The 9,509-nt window shown below is 45.7% G+C and overlaps 1 pseudogene; it reads left to right on the top strand.

Moving 5' to 3' along the window:
* Positions 1-3,119: 3,119 nt before the first annotated feature.
* LOC139227214 (U2 spliceosomal RNA) lies at positions 3,120-3,298 on the top strand (annotated as a pseudogene).
* The last annotated feature ends 6,211 nt before the right edge of the window (positions 3,299-9,509 follow it).

Genomic DNA, 9,509 nt, shown 5'->3' with positions numbered 1-9,509 from the left:
GGAGCCCCTCCTTGTTATAGAACCTGTTTCTTAAATGATTCAGGGATATCGTCGCCACTGCCCCACCCAGAAGTCCATTCCACATGCTAATCACGAAAGGGTTGTTATGGATGTCTCCGCAAGATCCTGCAAATCCCCTGGGAGGACAGAGGCACCAATATTAGCGTCCTTGACCAGGCCAACATTGAAGCACTGAGCACACTCGATCAGCTCCGCTGGGCAGGTCACATTGTCTGCATGCCAGACACGAGACTCCCAAAGCAAGCGCTCTACTCGGTACTCCTTCACGGCAAATGAGCCAAAGGTGGGCAGAGGAACCGTTACAAGGACACCCTCAAAGCCTCCCTGATAAAATGCAACATCCCCACTGACACCTGGGAGTTCCTGGCCAAAGACCACCCTAAGTGGAGGAAGAGCATCCGGGAGGGCGCTGAGCACCTCGAGTCTCATCGCCGAGAGCATGCAGAAAACAAACGCAGGCAACGGAAAGAGCGTGTGGCAAACCAGTCCCACCCACCCCTTCCCTCAACGACTATCTGTCCCACCTATGACAGAGACTGTGGCTCTCATATTGGACTGTACAGCCACCTAAGAACTCATTTTAAGAGTGGAAGCAAGTCTTCTTCGATTCCGAGGGACTGCCTATGACGATGATGGTTAACTTCACGAAGTATTTGTTTGAGGATGGAAAAGACAATCATCAGTTCCATGAGGATGATGTGACGTCCCAGTAAGGTGGTGCTGAGTTAGGACTTGTTTTAAGTTATTGACTCCTGCATTATAAAGAAACAAAAGCAAACAATAAGAGAATAAAATGTTGACGATTTGATTCACAGTCTGTGCGGATTCAGTTGATCAGGCGGTAGAGATGCCAAAACTGGCTTCGGCGTCCTTGGGCCAGGTAAGGGAATGAAATCATCCAGGGGTTTTTCCGCGACCAGATTATTACTCAAACACCACTATTAAAGAAAATAAAGAACTTGTAATTTTATTGCGCCTTTCACGACTTCAGGACGTCCCAAAGCACATCACAGTCAATTAAACACTTTTGAAGTGTACTCACTGTGGTAATGTGGGGAAGCGCAGCAGTCAATTTGCGCACAGCAAGTTCCCACAAACAGCAATGAGATAAATGGCCCAATAATGTTTTAATTGCACTGGTTGAGGTGTAAATGACTCCCCTGCTCGGCTTCAAATAATGTCATGGGTTCTTTTACATCCACCTGAAAGTCAGAAAAATGGTGTCTCTGACAGTACAGTACTCGCTCAGTGCTGCACTGGAGTGTCCACCTTCAATACATGCTCAGGTCTCTGGAGTGGGGCATGAACCTGCTGCCTGAGATGAGCGTGCTTGTTGGAATGTTAGCATGTCTGGATTTGTCTACAAGGACCAAATTCAGTCTTAAGAAGAGAAAACAATTGAAGAGAAAGGGCTTCCGTCATTCATTGCACTTGCTTGTAAACGGAAACACAATGTGGATTTGAATATAACAATGAGGGAGAAATCATGTAACATTGCAGATTAACAGAGGAATGTTCCATCTGGAATTCTCTTTATCCTCTTTTCTCTTCATTTTGCAAATGTATTCTTAAAGCTATTATATGTCAGTAAATCATGCTGCAAATATAACTCAATACTCGGGAGATGAAGCCTGTGATAATCCAGAAAGAAGAATTCAAACATGTATTAATGTACCACTGACTGACATGTATGTTAACCCAGTAATGGAACAAAACAGAAGCCCCGGGCTCTAAAGGATAAAAATCACATCAAAATCATTTAATTTGCATTCATTTATTTGTGCCTCAATTCAATAATGCTTTTTGCTCCTTGCAACTTTCACCTCAAAGAACCGGTTCACACTGTATATAACCCGACGGTAACTTCACACAGTAGACCAGGCTCAATCCCAACATTAACACAAGTTTCACCTCCACTAGAAGCCATCAGGAGTGCTGGATTTTGTCCCTATGTAACCCTAGCCCCCCACCCTCCCATCGTGCATGTTAATTCACCCAGACATGGGACAGTGCTGTGTAAATTCAAGTCATCATTGTTGCAGGGATCTGTTCGGTCACCTTTGGCCCTATAAATACACAAAATGAATTGTAAAGCACACAGGAAAGAGAACTACAACCGTTAAAGCTGCACAGGCTAGTTCTCCATTCCAGCCCACCTTCCGCTCTATTTCAGCTAGTTCCTTAAACCGAGCAAACAGTCACGCTATGCATCAGCAGGTTTATGCCGTGTGCGAGAAAGACCTGGTGACTCACTCTGGACCGCCGAGCCAGCAAAATTACATCGGAATGTCGGAACAGGAGCAGGCCATTCAGCACCTCAAGCCGGTTCCACCATTCAATGATATCATGGCTGATCTGTTTGGGTCTTTCTTTCACACTTCTGGACTAAATCGGAGGCTTTGCAGCCACAGGTGGGACATCTTTTAATAAAGGCCCCATATAAATCTGTTCTTAGCAGGGGGATTCACTTTCAATAAAAGACCTGATTCAGACGAGATGTAAAGTGGTTAATAGTTGCACCACAGTCACCACACTCCAGCATCAATGATGCTTCCCAAAGCTTCTTTTGCTCAATTTAAAAAAACAGACCAACAGCAAGTTTTATGAAAATACATTAGCTGCTTTCTATTTGCACAACATGGAGTCTGAAGTTAAAGTGACCTTATGTCAATGAAACCACCAATCTCAATGACAGCATCATGATCATTGACAGTTCAAAGCTTTCAAGCTGCTTTGCTAAGCAAGAATGACAGACGACATCATAGATGTCTATGCAAGTAAATGCTCCCTATAATGTTCTAATCAGTCTTGTGTGCAAAGAGTTCTTTCATGAGGTACAGTGGTATTGGCAAGCAATGGGAACAAAGCAGGTGTCTGAGGCCAGAACATAAACACACTGGTTTAATCAAGGGAATACTGTAATAACCCTCTATAAGATGCACTGCAGCAACTCGCCAAGACTTTTTCAGCAACAGCTCCCAAACCCCCAACCTCCATGACCTAGAAGGACAAGGGCAGCAGGCGCATGGGAACACCACCACTGCCAAGGTCCCCTCCAAGTCACACACCATCCTGACTTGGAAATATATCACTGTTCCTTCGCTTCTCGACCTTTTGGCTAAGATCAAGTGTAGTATCTGTTCTTATCAGTTTAATATCCCCTATGGGGACATGATATTGAATTGATTTTTGGACAGGGAGCTGGATCTGGGGCATGCCCCGTCCACTCCATACACCGACCTGGTATTGCAATATTTCCAGGAACGGTGCAACTTCGCCTCTCGGCCTTTTGGCCTAAGATCAAATATATTGCCGCAAAGTGATCTTTGGCGTTAGAGTTGATCTGGAAAGAAATTGGATTAAAAAAAAAAAATCACTGTTCCTTCATCGTCGCTGGGTCAAAATCCTGAAACTCCCTCCCTAACAGCACTGTGGGAGCACCTTCACCACACGGACTGCAGCGGTTCAAGGTGGCGGCTCACCACCACCTTCTCGAGGGCAATTAGGGATGGACAATAAATGCTGGCCTTGCCAGCGATGCCTGCATCCCGGAACAAATAAAAAAAACCCTCTCAGCTATCCTTCCAAAATTATCTCTACATATAAAATGTCATTACAGGCGTAATGTCATAATGCAGTATTTGGGTTCCTGAACTAGGATTTTATTAACTCTATTCCAGTTCCTATAAAATCCGACAGAGGTGTTAAATAGCCCAGCCTGATCAGATACTTTTTTTGATTCATCCACACTAGTATAGATGCAGGAAAATAATTTTAGTCTCCACATTTTCCATTTTATTCACCTCGACAACAACCTGCATGCCATACCGATTCTCACATGCAGAACGACAAAAATGGTCAGAGAGTAGAAGAGACGGAGTTGGAAGGAATGATATTTAGGAGCAGGACAGAGGGGCTCAAGGAGGGTGTTTCAGATTCAGAAGCACATTAATCGAAGGCATGTCCACTGATACTGGAGCAGGGAATGATGAGTGGAGGTTGTGTGTGGGAACATACATCTGAAGATCACGGAGATGGGGGAGACAGAAAGGAAGACTTGCATTTACACAGTGACTTTCAGGTTGTCAAGACATCACTAAATGCTGTACAGACAATTAAGTACTTTTCAAATGTAGTTTCTATTGTTTTGTAGTCAAACATGGGAGCCAATTTGTGCCCAGCAAAGTCCTACAAACTGTAAATGAGGCAACTAACCAGTTAATCTGTTTTGATGGTGTTATTTTACAGATAAATATAGGTCAGGACATAAAACTTCCCGTTTGTTTTCAAAGAGCATTGTGCGATCTTTCACATCCACCCTGTACAGGCTGACTATCTCATTCAAAAGGTGGCACCTCCAACAATGCTGCACTCTCTCAGTATTGTACTGAAGGGGTTGCCTAGATCATATACGCATCCTGGAGAAAGACCGTGGAGAGTTCACCAGCAAAGGACAACATTTATTTATATAGCATCTGTAACATAGAGAAAAGCAATGTCCCAAGAACACACACACTTGGACAAAATACAGGAGGTTTACCCGCACCTGCAAAAATACACCGTTACTATCGGAGCGAATCATAAAGGAGAAGTTTATGGGGAGGGACAGGCGGGCCTACAATTGAATGCATCCAAGTACAGGTCATTATCCATGGACAATCCGTCTGACATTAAACCAAAAGTGCGCCAGATAGGAATGCACTGCTAGCCATTTCCCAGCATGTAGATCATCATCATCATAGGCAGTCCCTCGGAATCGAGGAAGACTTGCTTCCACTCCCAAAGGGAGTCCATAGGTGGCTGATCAGTCCAATACGAGAGCCACAGTCTCTGTCACAGGTGGGACAGATAGTCGATGAGGGAAAGGGTGGGTGGGACTGGTTTGCCGCACGCTCTTGTTGGAGTTGTCCATGAGGGCCCTGACATTCCAGGTCCCGAACTTCATGTTAGAGGAGTGGAAGATGCCTGTGCGTGAGTTCTTTTAACGTGGGGTGGTCGTTGCACAGCGGTTACCACACGGGCCTAGCTGAGCAAGGTCTTGATCCAGTGGCAAGGGGGTCCAAGGCAAGGTATTGGCCACAGGCTCGGCGCTGAGTAGCGCCCTTGATGGTAGGTGGGCCGAGGTTTGGTTGGGGGCAGGCATTGGGAGGGACGGTGGCCCACTGGGGTTCAGAGAGGAAGGTCGGGGGGGGGGGAGCGGGGGGTCGCCACGTGCTGGAGGAGGAGAAGAGGCCAGGTCGCCAGTGGGGAAGGAGCATGTAGTAGAGGGTGTGGCTGGCACCACAACATACAGTTCCAACTGGGAGTGCAGCGAAGGTTCACCAGACTGATTCCCGGGATGGCGGGACTGACCTATCAAGAAAGACTGGATCAACTGGGCTTGTATTCACTGGAGTTCAGAAGAATGAGAGGGGACCTCATAGAAACATATAAAATTCTGACGGGGTTAGACAGGTTAGATGCAGGAAGAATGTTCCCAATGTTGGGGAAGTCCAGAACCAGGGGTCACAGTCTAAGGATAAGGGGTAAGCCATTTAGGACCGAGATGCGGAGGAACTTCTTCACCCAGAGAGTGGTGAACCTGTGGAATTCTCTACCACAGAAAGTTGTTGAGGCCAATTCACTAAATATATTCAAAAAGGAGTTAGATGAGGTCCTTACTGCTAGGGGGATCAAGGGGTATGGCGAGAAAGCAGGAATGGGGTACTGAAGTTGAATGTTCAGCCATGAACTCATTGAATGGCGGTGCAGGCTAGAAGGGCCGAATGGCCTACTCCTGCACCTATTTTCTATGTTTCTATGTTTCTATGTAACCCCTTCTCCTCTCCCTCCAATGTCTCATCTCTTGGATTTCACTCAAATTGCCCCACAGTCACACAGACAGACGGAACAGCTGCCTTCATTCACGTTTTCTTGCTGGAAACATGCAAGTCACAAAAAGCAGATTCACTGAAAATGGTACAGGAAGAGGGATTTTCCACAAGGATGTCTTTCAATGACCGATAATCAACCAGAACCATTGTAAGCAGCTACAGCTGTGGGCAATTAATGCTTAGTTCGTCAATTCCACTCTGTATTAGCATAATTAAAGCACACAGTCATTTTGTAGAAGGAATATCGCAGGCGAAAGACAAATTTACGCCTTTGTATATATTTTGACACTGATTTCCATTCTTTCCTTGCATTATCATAATTAATGTTTTTCCAGCTCTGGGTCGGACGGCAAGTGTTTGCAAGGCAGCAGAGAAGGACTGCCAGATTTTGTATTTGCCATCTGTTCTTCGCGTCGAGATATCTGTGTTATGAATAAAGTGACAATTTGTGCAGTGTCGAGGAGCTCAGCGGTTCTGGGGGAGGGAGCAGGTGTCGGGTGCACAGCTGCCTCCTCTCCAGAACGTGAAGGGAGCTCATTCTTGCACTCCACTAGTGTGAGAGATCCCAAGCTGAGGAACATCTGCTTGTAGCTGCTCGCACAGCACTTTTTTGTACTTAAGCCATGCTCAGTAATATAGGATTTAATGCACAGATTGTGTCTGGTGCTTTGCCAATATAATCACACCTTCAAGGCTCCCAATATTTGTTGATTTAAAGAAAAAGTGAATTAGTAGACACTGTGGCAGCCCCAGTGTATAATGGGCATGTTTACACTGCTGAAAGCCTTTGCTATGGAACTTGAGATCTCCCCACACTGTGATGCCTCGGTTACAGCTGGGATCCTCACTGAGAGTCAATGAGCAGGGCAGATTGCTTCTCCTTCAGGGGGTAGTGGTAACGCATTACTGAATGTCTTTGCGCAAAATTACTTGTATGCTATTTTAGTGCAATCATACACATTTTTGAAAGATACATGTTAAAGACAGCGTTCAAATAGCACGCAAAGGAATTTGGCGCTATTGTGTTCACCAGTGTGCCTTCCCCACCCCCTCAACACATTCAATTCATCAGCTGAATTTGTAACAACTTGTATCTATATAGCGCCTTTAACGTAGAGAAACGTCCCCAGACACTTCACAGGAGTATTATGAGATTTTTTTAAACTTGACACCGAGCCGCATAAGTAGACATTAGTACAGGTGACCAAAAGTTTGGTCAAAGAGGTAGGTTTTAAGAAAGAAGAGAGAGACTTACATTTATATAGCGCCTTTCACAACCACCGGATGTCACAAAGCACTTTACAGCCAATGAAGTACTTTTGGAGTGTAGTCACTGTTGTAATGTGGGAAACGCAGCAGCCAATTTGCACACAGCAAGCTCCCACAACGGCAATGTGATAATGACCAGATAATCTGTTTTTGTCATGTTGATTGAGGGATGAATATTGGCCAGGACACCAGGGATAACTCCCCTGCTCTTCTTTGAAGTAGTGGATCTTTTACATCCATCTGAGAGGGCAGACAAGGCCTCTGTTTAATGTCCCATCTGAAAGACTGCATCTGACAGTGCAGCACTCCCTCAGCACCGCACTGGATTGTCAACCTAGATTTTTGTGGGTTCAAGTCCCTGGAGTGGGACTTGAACCCACAACCTTCTGACTCAGAGGCGAGAATGCTACCCACTGAGCCACAGCTGATGTTTTAAGGAAAGTCTTGAAGGAGGAAAGACAAGTAGAGAAGTTTTGGCAGGGAATTCCAGAGCTTGGGGCCTAGGCAACAGAAGGCACGGCCACCAATGGTTGAGTGATTATAATCAAGGATGCTCAAGAGGGCAGAATTAGAGGAGCGCAGACATCTCGGGGGAGGTTGTGGGGCTGGAGGAGATTACAGAGATAGGGAGGGGCGAGGCCATGGAGGGATTTGAAAACAAGAATGAGAATTTTGAAATCGAGGCGTTGCTTAACCCAGAAGCCTGACTGAATACTGGCAGATTACAAAGCAACAGTGGTGGAGTCCATAAATAAGTCACTTCTCGTCTTTTTGCTTCAGGCCGGGTTTGTGGCATGGAGAGTCCAACGGGAGAACAGAAAAGAAAAGTAATGGAAAAAATAAGCGAAGGCCAAATCTCAGCCTTGACCTGTGCAGCAAGTGGTTTGTTCCCTCCATTCACGGTAACCGGTTAAAATCCCCCCAGGTCCTCCATCACTACTGTGTGGAACAGGCTAGATGGATTGGCTGATTCCTGGGATGGCAGGACTGACATATGAAGAAAGACTGGATCGGCTAGACTTATATTCACTGGAATTTAGAAGAATGAGAGGGGATCTCATAGTAACATATAAAATTCCGACGGGATTGGACAGGTTAGATGCAGGAAGAATGTTCCCGATGTTGGGGAAGTCCAGAACCAGGGGTCACAGTCTAAGGATAAGGGGCAAGCCATTTAGGACCGAGATGAGGCGAAACTTCTTCACTCAGAGAATTGTGAACCTGTGGAATTCTCTACCACAGAAAGTTGTTGAGGCCAGTTCGTTAGATATATTCAAAAGGGAGTTAGATGTGGCCCTTATGGCTAAAGGGATCAAGGGGTATGGAGAGAAAGCAGGAATGAGGTACTGAAGTTGCATGATCAGCCATGATCTTATTGAATGGTGGTGCAGGCTCGAAGGGCCGAATGGCCTACTCCTGCACCTATTTTCTATGTTTCTATGACTAGCTGTTTTTTGCTGTCAGACATTTTCACATGTTTGGATGACAATTCCAATAAACAGGGCAGCACACAGTCACAAACTGCTTCATTTTGTATCGTGCACTAACACCTGTGCACCTTTTACATAGAAAAACATCCCTAGGTGCTGGCCAGAGGCACGAGGGGGAAAAATGAACCAGAGGAGATATTGGGAGAGATGACCAACAACTTTAGCAAAGATGTCGGTTTTAAGCAGAGCCTTAAATGGAGGAGAGGGGTGGTGAGGGGGGAGGGGGGGCGGGCAAGAGGCAAAAGATTTTTGAGAGCGAATTCCAAAGTTGCTGCTGACGACACAGCCAACAATAGCAATGGGAAGGGAGTAGGGGGTTATCCAGCCCACTGTGCAACCCTACTCCCTTGACATTGCTAGAGTCAGAGGAATGGAGACTTTCAGGGGTGGGTGGGTTGGAGGGTTGGAGGAGTTTACAGAGGTGGAGGAGGCGATGTCATGAAGGGTGATAAGTACAAGGATGAGATTTTCTAATTGGAGATATAGAGGGCGGCGGGGTGGGGGGGAAGCAAGAGCTAATGTAAGTCAGTGAGGACGGGGTGATGGCCCACGGGACTTGGTGTGTGATGGGTTACAGACAGCAGAGTTTTAGATGAGTTGAAGGTCACAGGGTGTGAAGGATGGCATTCAACATCCAAGCTCCATGCTGTGTTTTCAATCTATAACCTGCCCAGACAGATCTTTACCAATATATCTGATATTATACACTAAAATTATCCAGCACAATATAGACAATATAATTTATGAATTATTGCATTCATTTTATTAAAAAAGGAATCCTTTCTCTGATGGCTGTGTCAATCATTCTCTCTCAGAAAGGCCAGAAGAATGGTCGGCGCTGTAACAGGACGTCCTT

This window comes from Pristiophorus japonicus, chromosome 16 (assembly GCF_044704955.1).
Source record: "Pristiophorus japonicus isolate sPriJap1 chromosome 16, sPriJap1.hap1, whole genome shotgun sequence".
NCBI classification, from domain to species: domain Eukaryota; kingdom Metazoa; phylum Chordata; class Chondrichthyes; family Pristiophoridae; genus Pristiophorus; species Pristiophorus japonicus.
The sequence above is the reverse complement of the archived record's forward strand: the minus strand, read 5'-3'. Positions and strand labels throughout refer to the sequence as shown.